Genomic DNA, 17,326 nt, shown 5'->3' on the forward strand with positions numbered 1-17,326 from the left:
GAATTTCTTTACTGGTACGACCTGAAAGTCTGAGACATTTTCATTTCTAATGAGTGAGATTTTTTATTTATTTATTTTTGCTTGAGATATTTTAATTTCAAAAGGATGATTAATCTTTGATAAATCTCTGCTCTGTAATTAAAGAAAATGTGCAATCACTCTCATTAATCATGCAGGTTTGCATAATTTAAAAGCATACAGATCATTTACTTCATTAATAATGTTTAAAGTTGTTGTCCTTATCTTTAAGTTTTGCTTTTTAAACTTTTAGAAACCTAACTGATTTTCTGTAAGTTTTATTGGTGTAGAAAAGCAAAATAAAAACTGTACTGGAAAGACAAGCATAGATTTATTTATTTTTTTTGTCGTATTTATAAAGTGAAACTAGTAAAGGCAATAAATTCCTATGAAACATAAGAAGAGACCACAAGTGGGATTTTTTAATGTGAAGTGAGGTGTGAAAACAAACTATGCCACTAGAAAAAAAGAATAAGATGGAAACAATGTCTTTGGCTCGTACTAAAACCATAGTTATGTAAAAGTTGAGAAAAGAACAGCATCTTCAGTGGATCATTTGCTTCATTAAACCAGAATCACATATTTCTGGCCTCACTGGTTTCCCACGGCTGATCTGCCTTATTGCTCTGATTATGCGGCTTCGCTCTGAGTTTCACAGCCAGAATTAGTCAGGAGGGCTTTGTTGCTACTTGGAAGGAGATTGCTTTTCCTCGACTAGAGCAAAATGTATGCATTATCGCTTCGAGAGCATTAGCGCATTACAAACGGAATGACTACAGACAAGCTACTGGAGCTTCTGGGTGTAAGTATTAAATTCAATAAATAGATTTCAATATATTTCCATAGAACATTGTTACAGTCTACAAAATGCTTTAGTATTTGACGACAAAACGTTAGACACACAAGGCCAATTTATAACCGATAAATGTTTATGGTTAGAAATCGTTTCGGAATGGTTTTTTGTTCTCCTCGAGTTCACTAGGGTATACTGACAGTGTAGTTGACCTGGAACCTCTCTACAAAGACTTGCATAGTCATAGCCTAATTTAAATATGGTGCAAACTTAACTCAAGAAGGCGGCATAATGACAAATAAATCCAGATGTATGACACTGTGCCTACACATCTATAAAAGTGTGATTCATTGTAAATTCCAATCAAAGAGAAATTAAGCTCAGAAGAAGTAATAAGAGACTCATTATTGGATATGTCCAAATTTATTTAATTCATTATTATTTTTTAAAGTGTTGTAATTGACAGTGTGGCCAGCGTGAGACCCAACAAATTTACTTTCAAAAGCAAAGCGTTAAAGATTTCACTACGATGCCCCATTTGAAGTATATGCAAAACTTTATTAGAAATTGCTTTGGGCTTATTTAAAATGTAATGATCAAAGAAATGGAAAGAAAAGGGAGCAAGAAAGTGAGAAAGGTGAGGGAAAATATTAAAATGGAAAGAAAAAGATAAGTGTAGAAGAGAGAAACAAGGACAGAGGGAACACAGGAAAACATGAGAAGTCTGCTTCTGCACCTGCAGAAAGAGAGAAAAAAACTGAACCAAGAAACCATAGCGACAAGCATATGCATATCTAATAATTACTACAATATCAATAATAATTACACTGTACAAGACACACAAGCAAAAGTAGGAACTCATTCAATTGATCCAATGACCAGTCAAAATGATGCGAAGAGCAGATGATGTCAAAAATCATCAGGCTTGATGTGCGTTTACATTAATATTACTACAGATAAACAAATCTAATGGAGAAGCCACCCATAAACACTTTACCTGCCTGTAGTCTGTTTCCCTCCATGCTGTTCAAAGAATGAGTGAACCTGAGTTCAATTAACATGAGAGCCATATAACATCATCCAACACTGCAGCATTTATCAGCTTAGGGTTAACTAGACCATTCCATCTAAAATGTGCCTATTGTTACCAACAGTTGTATACGTACAGGCCGCACACCGTTTACTCCATATCCTACACGATTACCCTTAAAAAATTAAATAGAAGTCTCTAAAAACATCTTGTTTTGAACTCCATTTGAAATATCTTGTAATACTCATAAAGCATTTTCTTTCCACTTTGCATATGCAATAAGCTCCACTCATTTTATTGCATTTACAGTTTATTTGCTTCCGGTGTGCACAATAAATGTTGTCACACCATTAACAGTATTAAAGTGTTGCCAATGGACCCATAACTGTAGAAACATGTGTTTGCCAGCCATGATGTTGCCATGGAGCTTTGCACATTTCCACAGATATGCCATTACAGATATATTAGATATTTTTCCTGGAAAAGAAGGTCCATGTTAGTTCTTATGTATTCTTTGTCCATGAGGCCTTTCCAGGTTTTAAAGTTATTGAAATCTGACTTGCAGTATTCATAACAACGTCACAGATTCTTCCATTTCATCATTTATTAAAGCTACCCTCACCAAAAGACCCAGATACATACAAAACATCTGAAGGTTAGAATTTAAAAGTGTAATCTTATTTGTTTCGAACCAGTTTGTAGTCCAGGTCTTTCAGGTTGTGGCTCTTGTGCAGCTGTGTGAGGGGGGTTTCCAAACATTGACCTTTGGACACTCAAGTTTCTTTGCCCTGTTTCGACACTGCCACAGCACATCAAGCTGTGAGCAATTAAGCTGAGCGCACTTCAGGGAGCACCAAACAGCTCATTGCTTCATTATCAGGGTTTGATTAGGGGGCCAGTGCCAGATACAGCATGATGTCTGTTCCAATCATGCTTTTTTTTATTTATTTATTTATTTTTTTGTTGTCTGTTACCCAGTATCATCCCAATGAGTCCTGAACTGAACCACAACTCCCCGTCTATTTTTACGCTGCCAGACACTAGACCAGACTGCGAGTGTCGTCATGGTAACAAAGTGCAGAACGGCTGCATTTAGAATCGAAATGGGCAACCTGGAGTTTGATCTAATCTAGAACACGCTGCCTGTCTGCAGCAGGCAACCAACGGCATTAACCCGCGAAAGTCTGCAAAACTCATGCATGGTTCAATGCACCAGAAGTTATGGTCACCATTTACTTAATTTAATTTTTAAATAATGTTCATTTATTTATTTTTAAGGCTTCATAGCGAGCCTTGGACTCAGTCTTAATGACACGCCTAATTGCATCTTTGTGTCCTGTCATTTAGGATTCATTAGGCTCCAAGTATTGGCAAACTGTGCTCTCATAACCTTTTCAGAGTCGAGATAAATGAATTACAGAAGGATGCAGCTGTTCCTTTTGTTCAGGGAGCGTCTTGTTGATTGAATTTATTCACGGAAAGGAACAGAGACATCCTGCAGCAGGCTTTCTAAAACCTGCTGTTGCATTTGTGACCGTTTTTTAAACTTGACCACAAGATGGCAGCATCTCACTTATTGTGAATAGTCCAAACAGATTCTGAATTCAAATTAAGAGTTGCAGTGTAAACAAAGTGAGCATCATGGGTCCTTAATTAGCAGAAAACTGAAAAGAAGAACTTGATTAAGAATAAAAAATGTATCTGTTTTGCTAATTTGCTAAAGAGTTGTAGACAGACATTGTCTAAAGATGAGATTCCTGTTTTTTTTGTTTGTTTTTTTTTACTGGAAGAGTCAGAATAATTTCTCTGTTTTTTTTCCCCTGGGTTGTTAAACAATTATTTTATATTAAGTAACTCTTCCACACTTGTTGCATTATTTAAGATGTAGTCATTTTAATTGCTTAATATAGACAAAAAATATAAATATAATGACTGAAATAAAAAATGTGCATATCTTCTCAACGTTCCACTTTGTGTTTACATATAAAATAACCAGAGATGCACCAATCAATTGATCAGGGATTTGAATCAACATATTCTCCACTGATTGGTTCTGAACTGTGGTTTCCACATCAAATGTTGAAAAATCAGATTTTATATTTTGATGCAGCTTTTGAGGTTAACAAATTAAAAACAGTAAAAAGCAGGAAGATGTGCTTTCATTAAAAGTTAGGATTAACTTTCAGTTTCTTAATTCTTTTGATGCATTATAAAAAGGATATCTTTATTAAATTGCTTGCAACAAAGTTTTTTGCCTTTTATGTGTTATGTGTTTTTTAAAAAGCAAAATGCTAAGTAGATAAAACTGAGGATGTCAAAGCTTCAAAGAAAAGAAAAAATCTGTATCCTTAAAGAAAAGCCTGATTAGTGTTTAATTAATTATAACCATGCAGTTTTGTTTCAAATACAGTTTCTGTCTTAATAATGAAAGTAAATTGTCAAATTATTTACCACTATGGTAATGGAAAAAGAATAATATATTCAAATGTGTACTACACCAAAAGGTCCTGGGTTCAAATCCCAACAGGGTCTCCCTGCATGGAGCTAATAGTTTACAGAAACTTGCAAAGTATAGACAACATGGATGAATGAATCTTTTAAAGTTCAGCAATGTTTAGTTGAAATGCTGCAAATAAACTCCCTTAAAGAAGCACCTGAATTATAATGTAAATACCATCAATTCTCCATCTCAAGACATTTTTCTCAGATAAAACACCCTGTCAAAACATATAAAGTCATTTCAGAGTACACACAGTCTTAATCTGCAACTGCATCTTTAAAAAGTACTAAGAACGAATAACGAGTTTTACAAGAAACACAGTGAATCATTTCCTGTTTTATTTATCAGTATTTATCATACAGGAGGAATATGTGCAGCACATTGAAGTGACAAATAAGTAAGATTGCTGTAAAAAGAAACAACAAAAAAATTAGGATTTATTCTAGTTTTTCAAATATGAATTAAAATGTAAGTTAAGCACAGCATTGTACTGCCATCACTGTACTCGACAGTTGGGACAAAGTGATAAATGATGATGCTGACACACCCAGATAAACTCAGTCGTTGTCTCGTCTGACCTTTCAGTTGAAGTTGATGGAGTCAGTTTTGAAGCCTCAACATTTACGGTCAGTGCTCTTTAAGTTCATGAAAAAGCAAAGCTAGCTTTCAACATGAACAGGTCAGCTTGTGGGTTCCTAACCAGTTTCTTTTCATATAGAAACCGTGGCAAGTGGTGACACACATTCGTTTACAGTAGTCTGAAATGACAATCTTGGAATTCGGAGTCATTAATAAGACTTTCAGTGGGTTTATGCAAACTTTGGACCACAATTACACCTGCAATAATTGGATAAAAAAGCTTAGAACATAAAATCTTTATAGAAAATTACTTTTTAATGAGGTTACTGTAAGTGCTCCAAAGCTTTAGCCATTATGGTGATTAAACTGGTGTGGATCTGTGTGTGGTTTTTTTTTATCTTTGTGTCAATGTGTGGGAGTGACATCCAACAGAGGATCTTATGTAACCTTGCACCCCTGTCTGGCTCCTGATGCCTGGTGCGAAGTCAAACACAACCATAAAAACCTCCTTCCTCTGCAGCTAAACAAAAAGCTAAACACCCGTAAAGGCGATGTTCTTTATTACCCTTTCGTATTGATTGAGAGGGTCCGAAAAGCGTACCAGCACTATGCCAGGTCATATAAAAGGCCAGACCAAGAGGGTGAGGCCATTTAAATCCCTTAGTCTCTTGTAAAGAGCTTTAATACACCCGAGGCGCCAAATCACTTGACCTGCGTTAGCCCTGCCGTTTGGGGCCTTTCTGGCTGACTGAGCAGTGTGGAGCCAGTGCTTCTCCTCCCTTTCTCTGCCTGTCACTCCAGGTAATAGTCAAGGTCTTATTAGTGACACCGCTGCACAGCACGGCTTCAAACCTTTAAAAGCTGGATATCGACGGTAAATGGCCGAGTTTTTTTAATCCACCCTGTAATCATCTAAGAAAAACATTCGAAAGATGATTCAGACGCCACTAAAGGAACAGATTTTCTCAGTTTATTACTGCAGAAGTTAAACAGCTTTTAATGTGTTGATACACCAAAACTAACATGAGCAAACATGAGAGACAAGGAATTTATTAGAAAAAAAAACAATTTGTCTAAACATTTTTGTTAACTTGCTGGATGGTTTCAAAGCAGCGCATCTTCTCTGTGACTCTGTAGGTCAAATTAGCTTTTCTGTAGTAAAAACTCTTTTTTTTTTGTCTGACACTGCAGTAGACCCCCTGTCTGCTCAGGTCAGTATGCAGAGTCACCTATCCACTGATTTTTCTGAGGAACATTATCCTTAAATTGTTTGCAGATTATTTTTGTGGAGCATGTTTAAGACAGTTGAAAGAAGGTGAGGAAGATGACATAGTCGGTGCTTTGCTACCCGACACACTATTGGCTGGTGTTTGCATACCAACCAATCCAGGAGCCCCATTCATTTTCCTCTGAACTGATTGGCTGTACCCCAAGAACAGAGAAAAGGAAGACTGAAGATGTTATCTGCTGCAGCAGAGGCAGAATAGTTTTTGCTGTGCGTATTAATGTACAGTAAGGTATATTTGGTCCTACAACTATTAAAAGAGGGAATTATAAGCGTTTCTAGAATAACAGAATTACTGAAGCAATACATTTTTCAATTATATTCAAATTTACAGAGATGTATGATGGAGTACTAGGGCTATAAGAAGAAAATAAAATTTTAAATTATGAGAAAAAAGTTATAATATTATGAGGATAAAGTTGTGTCAGAATAAAGTTGCGTACGACTTCACAAAAATAAATACATAATATATTTATTATTGTAATTTTATGACTTTATTCTCTTCCATCCATCCATCTTCTTTTCACCCTTGTCCCTGGGTTGGGAGGGTTGCTGTTGCCTATCTCCAGCTAACGTTCCAGGTGAGAGGCAGGGTACACCCTGGACAGGTCGCCAGTCAACACAGAGACAGACAGGACACACAACCATTCACACCTAAGGACAATTTGGAGAGACCAATTAACCTGACAGTCATGTTTTTGGACTGTGGGAGGAAGCTGGAGTGCCTGGAGAGACCCTGGGCTGGGAATCAAACCCAGAACCTTCTTGCTGCAAGGCAACAGTGCTAACTACTGCCCCACTGTGCAGCCCTCTCTTATTTTCATTTATTCATTTATGCTTTCTTAGTATTGTAGAGATGCACCTGTGTGTGGGGAAAACTGATTGGAAAATCAAAAATAGAAAAATGTAGCACAGACATATTTTGTTGATAATCCTATTCTAATTAGGAAAACAAATAAGCCTCCAGGTTGCACTGTTTCCATATTGGTCATTTCAAATGATACTGCTGATCTTATTCCTCCACCCACCAATGATCAGAACCTGTCTCATGATTTAAACACCCAATTTCCACTCAGCAGATTTCTAACTGCTCCTGTGGAAGGTGGGTCAGTGGAAGGTATCCAAGGAACAAAAAAATGTTTAGCTGAACACACCTGGATCTATCATGTCTGTTTCTTTTTCTTTTCTTCTTCAAGAAAGAAAAATTTCCATTTCCCATAAAGGTTCTGTCAGTGGTGCCAGATCTCTGTTTGTGTTATTGGCCCCCGTAATCTTGGAAAGTTAGCGGCTTAGTGTGACTACAAACCAACTTTGGGAACGTCCACAGAGCATCAATGAGTCATGTAGTTACCAGGAATTGTGAAATAGTTTGAGGTATGAGGTGTATCCAAGCCAGATTTCAGTGAGGTATGCATTATGTACACAAGTCAAGTAGTCACAGAACACAGGTGTGTCTGGTTTTTATTTGGTGCACAGAGCTGCTTCCTGACAATGTGAGCCTTTTTTTTTCTTTTTTTTTTTAAAAAAAGCACAATCTAAAATAAGCAGTATTTATGAACATAAACTTTTGTGGCTGCCAGCGAGCACTTGCTTTGGTCGCTGAGCATACAAGTGCCTGATGGGCTGTGGACAGCTGCCCCTGAGGGGAAAAACACTTGACAAAGCAGCATTTATCCATAGCTGAAGCTGTGTAGGAGCTTGACCCCTGAAAATAAAGACACAGTATGTTAGAGAGTACCCAAGGAAATGCTGTCATGGCAGTTGTCCCTAGACGCACACAGCTGTTAGCCATACTGCTCCACAGTCTAGACACTGCTGTCTGCTGCGTGGCGAAGCATCCACGAACAGAACATGTTCACTATCCCTGTGTAGTGAAAAGATTTAGCAAAGTAGCTGAGTTTCCATTACAGTTTTTGTCTATATTCTGCTAATGTCTAAAAAACACAATTTCACAGTTGCAGTAATTCCACTAAAAAAGGAATCAAATTAAAATCAGACGTGAATAAGGCGGTTTATCGGATAAGTCGCTAAAAGTCATGGCAACGACAGATGTAAACAGTTACATGATATGTATTCATATATCAGCCATTAGCGGAGACATCGGCGTCTTGTTCAGGTGTTGGAGTGACAAATTCCTTACGCTTGGCTACGTTTGCAGCATTGTGGGCGATTTTAAGGTAGAACTGTGGAAGACATTTAAATGGCACACAACTTTAAATTAACTGGGCGATGCTGTGAGAGCTGCCAACTGGAAAGGAGAGTTTATATTGTTTACTGCAGGAATCTGATCAAAATATTTTCTCAGATATATTGGAATTATGTGTTACAAAGACATAGAGATGCTTCACTGTCACTTTAAAGATCCAATCATTATATCCCAATTTGTTTGATTTCATGCTGTTGTCTACTAACGGTCTTAGCTCCTGCTAATGGTGTTAGCTTTAGCTAATAGTAAACATTAGATCACAGGTTGTCTCAGTAGATATTTAGTGTATAGCAGCACATAAAGCATGACACAGTTTGCTTCAATCCAGACTTTGAGGGTGTGACGTTACCTTTCACAATCTTGACATCTTATGTTTTGATTAAAGGCTTCAACTTAATCTACATGCGTCATCGGCCGACATACTGCGCAAGTGACAAAATGGCGACCTCTGTTGGCGAAAAATATAATAAATACATACAGTTTTAACATAATTATGAGTTTTTACTAGTGGTTAATTTCAGGATCTGTAACTAATTAATAGCAATTTCATTTTAATAAAAAAAAGACAAAATAAGCAACATTTGAAATTAAAAAAAAACTTTTTACTATTAAATTATTGCATAAATGAACTCAACAACAAAGACATTTATTGTTTATAACCTGTTAATTTTTCATTGAACCCAGTTAACGTATCCATTCAGTTGTTGTCAGTATCAGTTACTGTGGATTATATTACTTGTCTTTTTCAAGTACAACAAGCAATTTATATAATAATCAACATCTGATACTACATAAGTCCTTTTACAAATTGTATTTTTTATTAATATTTTCTGGTGTTCTAAAGTGTAACTTAAAGTGTCACAACATGAGTAACTACATTTGTTTTGCAGAAAAAAGAAGATGTTTTAATTAATAATCATTTGAAAGGCTCATAAAAACAAGTTCAATTTGGAGCTACCTCTGAGAATTGGCTTTCAGTTGCTTTGAATTTGAAGTTTTAATATGCACAATTTCTCCCTGTATAGAAGTGTGCCATTTATAAATCGGATTATATTGCCTACACACCCATTTCGTCTGAGCTTTCCTACATGACATGTTTCAGCATTGTTCTTGTTGCTGTTTCTGCCTCTGCAGGTGAAAGGGGAAACATAGCAGGAGGTGGGTTTGCATACCATTTTATTACAAAGCACTCATTACGGGAGTGTCTCCCAGAACCTCTACACCAGCAGAACATGTCACCTCATGCTGCCCGGCCCATTGTGAAGACCACAGCGCTCAAACCCAACACGTCTTTGGCAAAGTGCTCCACTCAATCCATGACTCACCTGAGTGAAATGCCTCAAACATTACCGCTGCCAAATTCTGAAGGGAACAAGTTTGCATGGGGTTTAGCTGCCTTTTCCTGTGATGTGGGGAGAGGGATGGTAATACTGCATGGAGGTGATGCACACCTGCAAGCCTATTTTTCATCAAGAAATGTTTTGCAACCACCCATAATGAAGACATACACTCAAATTACTGTAAACACCATGCAGAGAAAAGATAATGAGGGACCAAAACAGTTGATCACAGTGAGTGTAATTGCTCAACTTAATTATATAGGCTTTGTGAAATGCATTTCCACACTGATTAATCCCTATCCGGGCTGTTATCATGCAAAAATCACACCTTCTAAATTTTCTAAGGCACAGATAAACAAACATGTCTGTCAAAAATAAATTACATTTACAATAACTAAGTTTGGACGAGTGAACGCCCATTCTGCTCCCATAGTCATACATTTTTACTTTATAATTACTATGAAAAAGTTCTGATATGCCTATGCACTGCATAAAGTTGCAATTCTGTGACCATACTGATAAGCTAAGTGCACGACTGCAAAACAAAGAAAAATTCAGTGTTTTACTAAGCTTACCTTTTTGTAGAAACATTTGGTATTTTTCTTTCTCAAGGCTTTGAGGAATGTCTCCAGAGCAACTCCTTGAGAAGCCGTGTCACAATCAGAGCATCCCAGCAGATCAGAGCGGGACTCGGGAGAGGTGGGCTTGTCAGCAGCTGTTTCAGGCTGTCACTTGGTGAAGAAATGCTCTGTCATTGCCTAACTAATGATGATTGTTTGGAGCAGCGAGTCCAACCGTCCTGTCTGCAGGCTGGTGTCTCAGGGGTTAGCAGACGAGACAACAGCAGTGGTAGCTGAGCAAATGCAGCGTGATTTATGGAATGGGTGCATTGATGGTGCGTGAAATATCTCTGTTGAAGAACATTTCTTTAATGCTCTTTGTCTGGTGTATGTATGTAGGATAGTTCTGGTAAGAAGTTAACTTGTTATCAATATTGGAATGAATGTAGTATTGAATAATTTTCAAACAAGAACTTAGTTTTCTTTGACATTTGGTTAATTTGCAGAAAAAAACACAAACCAAATAGATTCTGGCTGAATAACTGACCGCTCTTCTTGGCTGAATTAGTCAAAGATTTATTTAAACTGGTTGGTGTCCTGGTGTGGGGCTCACTGGCAATGAAACCATCATCATCATGTTGGGAAGTTGGTATATTATTCATGCCTGACCATTCTAGAACAGGAATCAACACCACCTTAGTCCATGTCAATCGTAAATGAGCTTCACTGCTTAACAATAACGCTACATTTTTACATCTTTGACACCTGAGCTGCTTCTGAACTTCTGATCAATTTTCTTTTTCTTTAGGGTGACAGTTTGGATCTTGTGTTAGAAAAATGGCAAAGCAGTAACACATTTAAATAACTTGGACACACTGTTAAATTGGTATCTTTGATTGTGAGACTGTTTAGAAATTATTCTAAAATACCTTACATGATGCACCTCCTTAGACCTACACAGTACTCCAAAGATTACTGCCACACAAATTAACTATTATTAATTATTTCACTTTGAAACTCTTTGAGTGAGATCATCTTGCAAAACTGCTGAACTTTTTTTATCCTGTCATTTTAGTTTCTATATTGTTTTCACATTTTAAAAAATGCTGGAAAGACTGTCCAGGAAAAAATGTCGAAGTTTAAAGCTGGCTTTGAAAATAAGGACATGCTGTTCAAACTTTCATTTGAAAATGGATGTAGTAAGATCCAGTCTTAGTGTGTGAGTGACAAGAAGAAAGCTTTAAGTGCAAGAGAGATAATAGAACTCCCATTTGGATTTCCCTGTATTTTATTAAAATAATTTCAGAACATATTATTTTTCAACAGATGTTGCATGACAACATGTAAAACGTTGAAGTGGTAAGAATACTTTTCCGAAGCAATGTTTAATTTATTGTATAAAGAGTAAAATCCTGAGTGTAAGGCCTTATTTAATGGGTGACACTGACATTTTGAACCAGTCCAGTGCAATCGACCTGCTCTGTGGAGGTTGGTGTAAGAATATGAATAACACTGGGGAGTTCCTAAAATATAACTTTAGGCTTAGCAATCCTCTCAAATCAAAACCATATTATACAGACCTTCTGACAGCTGGAGAGGTAAAGAAAAGGGAAAGAATGGGAGACAAGTCAAGAGGGAGAAAAACTGTCAGGAGGAGAAAGCAATGGCATCTCAGACAGACTGTCTGGCTGCAGCGGGATCTCCAGCACTCAGCGTCATATGATTCTGGGGTCAGAGGTTATCCCCACTGATGAATATCGAGCCGAGCCTCGTCTTCCTCACAAAAGAGAGGGAGTTGTTTTCACTCCCCGGGTCTGGAAAGTTTATTCCAGGAGTTCATCCTGCCAGTACAGACAGTAAACTTGTCTGAAGGAAGAAGACTTCCAAGTGCACACATATTACTTTTTTAAAAGGTTCATCAGCCTGCCAAAACAGTGGGTTTTTTTTCCTCATTCAAATGCTTCTGTGGGTGTAATCACACACAGAAGAATGTAGCCCAAGTGTGTATCACTTGTGAAACATACATCCATGGGATTCTGACAGGATTTGGAAGATTACAGTTTGCAGACTGTGAGCTGTGTGAAAGTTAGCTGATGTTTGCTGTTTATCCTGCCGAAAACATCAACCCACTTACTGTTTTATTATATAGTTTCTCAAAATTGCGATGTAGTGGGATTTAGAAGATTTGGGGGACTTGGAATCCCAGGAGGTACATAAAAACATTCAATCTCAGATCGTTTTTCATGAAATTACTTTTTCTTTGCGTTACAATTCTGTGCATGTTGGATCTTTTCTATTTAAAGATGATTGTGCATTTCTAATCACAATGTCTCCTAACAACCTGTTTGAGGTCATGATGACTTAGTGTGGTGGGCACATTTCTGCAAATCCTCTGATGTGCCAAAAGTGGAGCTAATTTTTCACTTAGAGCTTTTGTTAACTTTGAAAACGTTTAGCCCGCTTAGCTTCCCCTAAATCAATTTTTTTCCAGGTAAATTCTCAAGCGATAATTTACCTGACATATATTTTGGAAAATAAATATTTGCTTTTAGTTAAGTTACATTTAGTTTGTAACTATGACATTTATAAATATAGGAGTGAAAATATGACTTTACAATATGAAAACCCCATTTTTTTCTCTGACAGGCTAAATAAACAAACACATTGCAGTTTAATTTTTACTGTGCAACTTTGAAATTGAAACATAACTGTGTTTACATATTTCCTTCCACAATTTAAATGTACAATCTTTGATTACACTACCCCAAATATAGATTATGTCATAGTGCTACAGGTTGGTATTTAGAATTTCACTATATATGGTAATAAAACCATCAGAACCATAAAATGAAACCATGATGCTGTGATTTCTTGACCAACAGCACTGTCTTTGTAACTGAAGAAACTCTGTTCAGTCACTTGTAGGTCTGCAATTACACACAACGAGCCTCATCCTTCATCAAGTTGCTTCTCCAGTCTTCAGACTCACTCTTATCAGGGCAGAGATTCAACTTGTCCCCCTCTATCATTACCAGACTGGCCACACCCTCAGACATGAGCTACTGGTCCAGGATCAGACCAGAAGCTCGGCTGAAGTCTTCCTCCATCTCCATCACTGCTATCACTCAGGAAAAACATAATGAGGGAAATTTGCCCTTATTAGTGCCAATAGTACTATTAAGGTCCAATTATGTGTTATACAGATGGGTCTGGCATGTTTTTTTGCAAAATCTAAGCTTTCTGTTGCTGTTGCACAAAGAGGCCTGAGAACATTTTGCAGTTTGTAGGAGACAGACTCCATTTTCTGTCAAATTATTCATCTGATTTTTATCAGCTCATCACAGTGTACCCCATGGTATTTAAGGATGACCACAACCAAACACGAAAAGCTCATATAATGTAAAATATTTTACAAATAATGAGCAAAGATCTCAGTCTCCAGAGGTGTAAAATTGGTAGAGACACATCACAAATAACTGCAGCTATTTGCACTGAAAGTTGGCTCTACAAAGTATTCACTTAGAGATGCTGAAGAGAAAATCCTCTCTTTAGACTTATATTTGTAAAAATAGCTGAATGTCAAATAAAATACAGTAAGATTGCATTTGTTGCATCTGAGCAACAGTTAAAAAGGCAGGACAATCAAGCAGCAGACTGAGGCATGAGAAAAGTCAGAGCACACATCTTCCAAATGAGCACAACGGGTCCAGAGTATGTCAGTGCAATTGCCCCTAATTATGACAATGATTCAAGGGCGCTCCACATTCCAGTGCCTCTTATGGTTTTGCTGCTATGTATCTTGGAGCCTGTAGAGTCATTAATACGATACCAATCTCACCAGTGGCTCCAGTTTGGGTCTCTCATGGGCTCCTGGACACAACCTGTCCGGCTCAGGGGAATCCGAACAACACGTCTGCTAACCCCACCGTGCAATCACATGCGTTTATGGTGCAGAAGGTGGGCGTCAGGACAAACAATCAATGCTAATGACAGATTCATGTCAGACAGAAGACAATTATTGGTGTCATTAGATTCCATCATCTCCATTCCAGCTACAACGGATTATTCTCCTGATGTCTGTTTATGTGGTAAAGCGTAGCTGTCTGAGTGAAAATCAACCAGAACCAGTGTTTATAATGCGCGCTGTGTCCTCATGTAGCTCTGTGTGTAATGGCCCCCGAGGATAAGCATGCCCATAGAAAGACAAGATTTAGACATGACTCTTTATATTAGGATCCATGCATGGACTGAGGGGTGACAGCAAATGACAGCTGAGGTTTAAGATATAAATTGCTGAAAATAGTCACGGTCGGGTATTTAGACTATTCTCAACAATGTTATTATTGCAAAAGGAAAACATGAAAATTGTCTGGTTTGCAGAGAAAACTTTCTGACAAGCATTTAAAACAGGCATATAATGATACTTTCCTGCAGTAATTAGGTTACCAGAGTCCTGGACCTTTTTTTATCTCAACCTACATGTTTTCTATAGGATTCACATCCCATAGAGGCTTGGCTTTATGTCCTGTGACTTTGTTAATTTGGTCAAATGTTTTGGATTATCGTCTTGCTGAGAAACACAATGATTATCCATTTTCAGCTTCTCAGTAGAGTCCATCAGTTTATATCAAAATGCGATGATATTTATTGACAAATGACAAAATTTATGCAAAGTGATGTAAAAACCAAAAAAAAAAGTACAACAGAGGCTTAGGCCCAAGAATAAAATTACAAGATTAAAGTCAATAAAATCATATAACAAGAACAAAGTCATTTTACAACTTTATTTTCATGTTATTGTGACTTTATTCATGTAATTTTATGTTTTATTTTCTCTTACTGTGGCCCTAACACTCAGTTGTAAAAAAAAAAAAAAAAAAATACTAAAAATTACAGAAACTTTTTTGCTGGAAGTTTTTGCTGGTGACACAACTGGGCTTATGTTTTTCACATAGGGTCATGTTGGTTTGGATATCTTTTCTCCCCTTAATTAATAAAATCATCACTAAGAAAATGCATTTTGTCTTCACTCAGGTTATCCTGGTTGGATATTGAAATCATCTGATGATCTGAAATATGCAAGTGTGACAAAAACTGCAAAAACAGAAAGAAATGTGTAAATGTGTAATTGTTTTCCACAGCAATGTATTTCGCAAACAGGTAAATATGGATTCCTGTGGGATAAAATCTACATCAGGTTCTCTAGGTTATAGATGAAAAGGAGCATCCAGACAGTTATCAGGTCAGCGCCATTGAAAATAATTTACACCCCTGTGATAGAAGCATTAAAAGATTCAGAGAGCCTTTATCAGGACGATGTCCATCTGAGCTAAGAAAGATTTTAAATCTTTGGTTTTGTTCTGCTTTGCTTCTTCCATCTGTATATTAGTGAGCTCCAGAAAATGATTTCATGTTTCTATCATTTCATAATTGTTCCAGGTCAGAGAATGTAGTGATGTTCTGTTTGGTTCTCCAGAGGCAACCTACTACATACACAATTAGTACTAAATGTACTAAATTGTGTACTAAATGCTTTAGAAAGAAGACTGATTCTTCAGTCCTTTGCCCATTTGTGATTGAATGAACAAGAATGGCAAAAAGGCAAAAGATTCTTTTAAAAAGCAGTATTTTTTTAACTGTATCTGTACTTTTTAAACTTCCAAGGAAGATCAAACATTTTTGTCTATCTCAAAAACCAGACAGCCTGCAGAAAAGAGTGGCAGACCAACCAGTTGTTCAGAAATTATGTGTTTTTTCTGATTTCATAAAGACTTCCTAAAAATGCTGGATTTTAAAAAGGGAAAATGCAACTCTATTTGGTTTTAAATGTGCTAATATTTATATAAAAAAAGGACTACTTTAGAGACTAATGGGGCTCATTAAATAAACTACAAAAACAACACTTCAATGTTCATCAGACATCTGCATTTCAAGAAACCAAATTCTTTCCATTATTGCTGATGCTGACAGGTGACATCTGGTGATCCATGGTCATCTAAATGTGCGAATTTTGTCACATAAATTGGGATTTGTGTAATAAAAATTACATCTGTGTGTGTGAGATAACTGTAAATCAACAAAATGTGAAAAAACAAGCTGCAGAAGTTTTCATAACGTTTCACAGGCTGAAATGACATCAATTTGGGTTTGTTTTCTGATTTACTTTAACTATTGTTACACCAGAATAGAATGATTGTGAAGCATAAAACTGCAAATATTGAGCACATTCTAGATTATTTTTAATAGAGGGATGACAATTGTTGGAGGCCAAATGTGAAACAGATAGGACACTCTGGTTAGCAGACAACAACATGTCCAACCCGATCCTTTCTGTCTTTCTTCTCTGTTTGTCAGCACTTCCAAACATGGCTACCTGCAGAGAGCCGCAGACACAGCGACTCTCTCTTAAGGATGCCAGGCTCCTGTGTATTATGTTTTTAGCATGCCTCGGATTTTTTCTCAGCAGCCCAAGATACACCAAGCAAAGTGCAGCAGCCCGAGCTCTCCTGATACCAAGGTTGATGATTACAAACCGGTTGCTATGACACCACGTTTCCAATTGGATGATGTGGATAAAAAAAAAAAAAGACCCAGCAGCTTGTTAGGTTGGGTTTTAGACTATATAAAGTTTCCCAAGGAGTTCAAGGGAGAACTGCCCTCAATATATTTACTGAAATCTCCTAGTCAGAAAACCGTATATGAAGGATGTTTCCATAAAATCTGAAAATGAGAGAGAGAAAAAAAACTTTGAGCTGCAAGATCTACAGAAATCTGGTCAGAAGTCTGTACATTGAATATGCGCATGAATGTAATTTTTACTTTGAGCTTTCTCTATCACCACTCTTCTACCAACATGCAATGATCATTTAAAAACAAGGTTAAAAAAAAATTAAAACTCAATAAGTGAGCACAAATGTTTGAATGAATTGTTGTTTTTTTTTCTTTATGAACACAGAAAAGTCTCTTACAGAGAAACCATGTTTTATCTGCTGTCATTCACAAGTTCCTGGCATAT

At 36.9% G+C, this 17,326-nt stretch overlaps 1 protein-coding gene across 1 annotated transcript in view; it reads right to left on the reverse strand.

Moving 5' to 3' along the window:
* Positions 1–4,421: 4,421 nt before the first annotated feature.
* c1qtnf12 (C1q and TNF related 12) overlaps positions 4,422–17,326 on the reverse strand; it is a 44,232-nt gene continuing 31,327 nt past the window's right edge. The window contains exon 9 of the transcript XR_001664590.1: positions 4,422–4,435. The gene's annotated coding sequence lies outside the window, so the exon portion shown is untranslated. The remainder of the gene's footprint in view (positions 4,436–17,326) is intronic.

Source organism: Poecilia formosa, unplaced genomic scaffold, assembly GCF_000485575.1.
Source record: "Poecilia formosa unplaced genomic scaffold, Poecilia_formosa-5.1.2 Scaffold268, whole genome shotgun sequence".
Lineage (NCBI taxonomy): Eukaryota > Metazoa > Chordata > Actinopteri > Cyprinodontiformes > Poeciliidae > Poecilia > Poecilia formosa.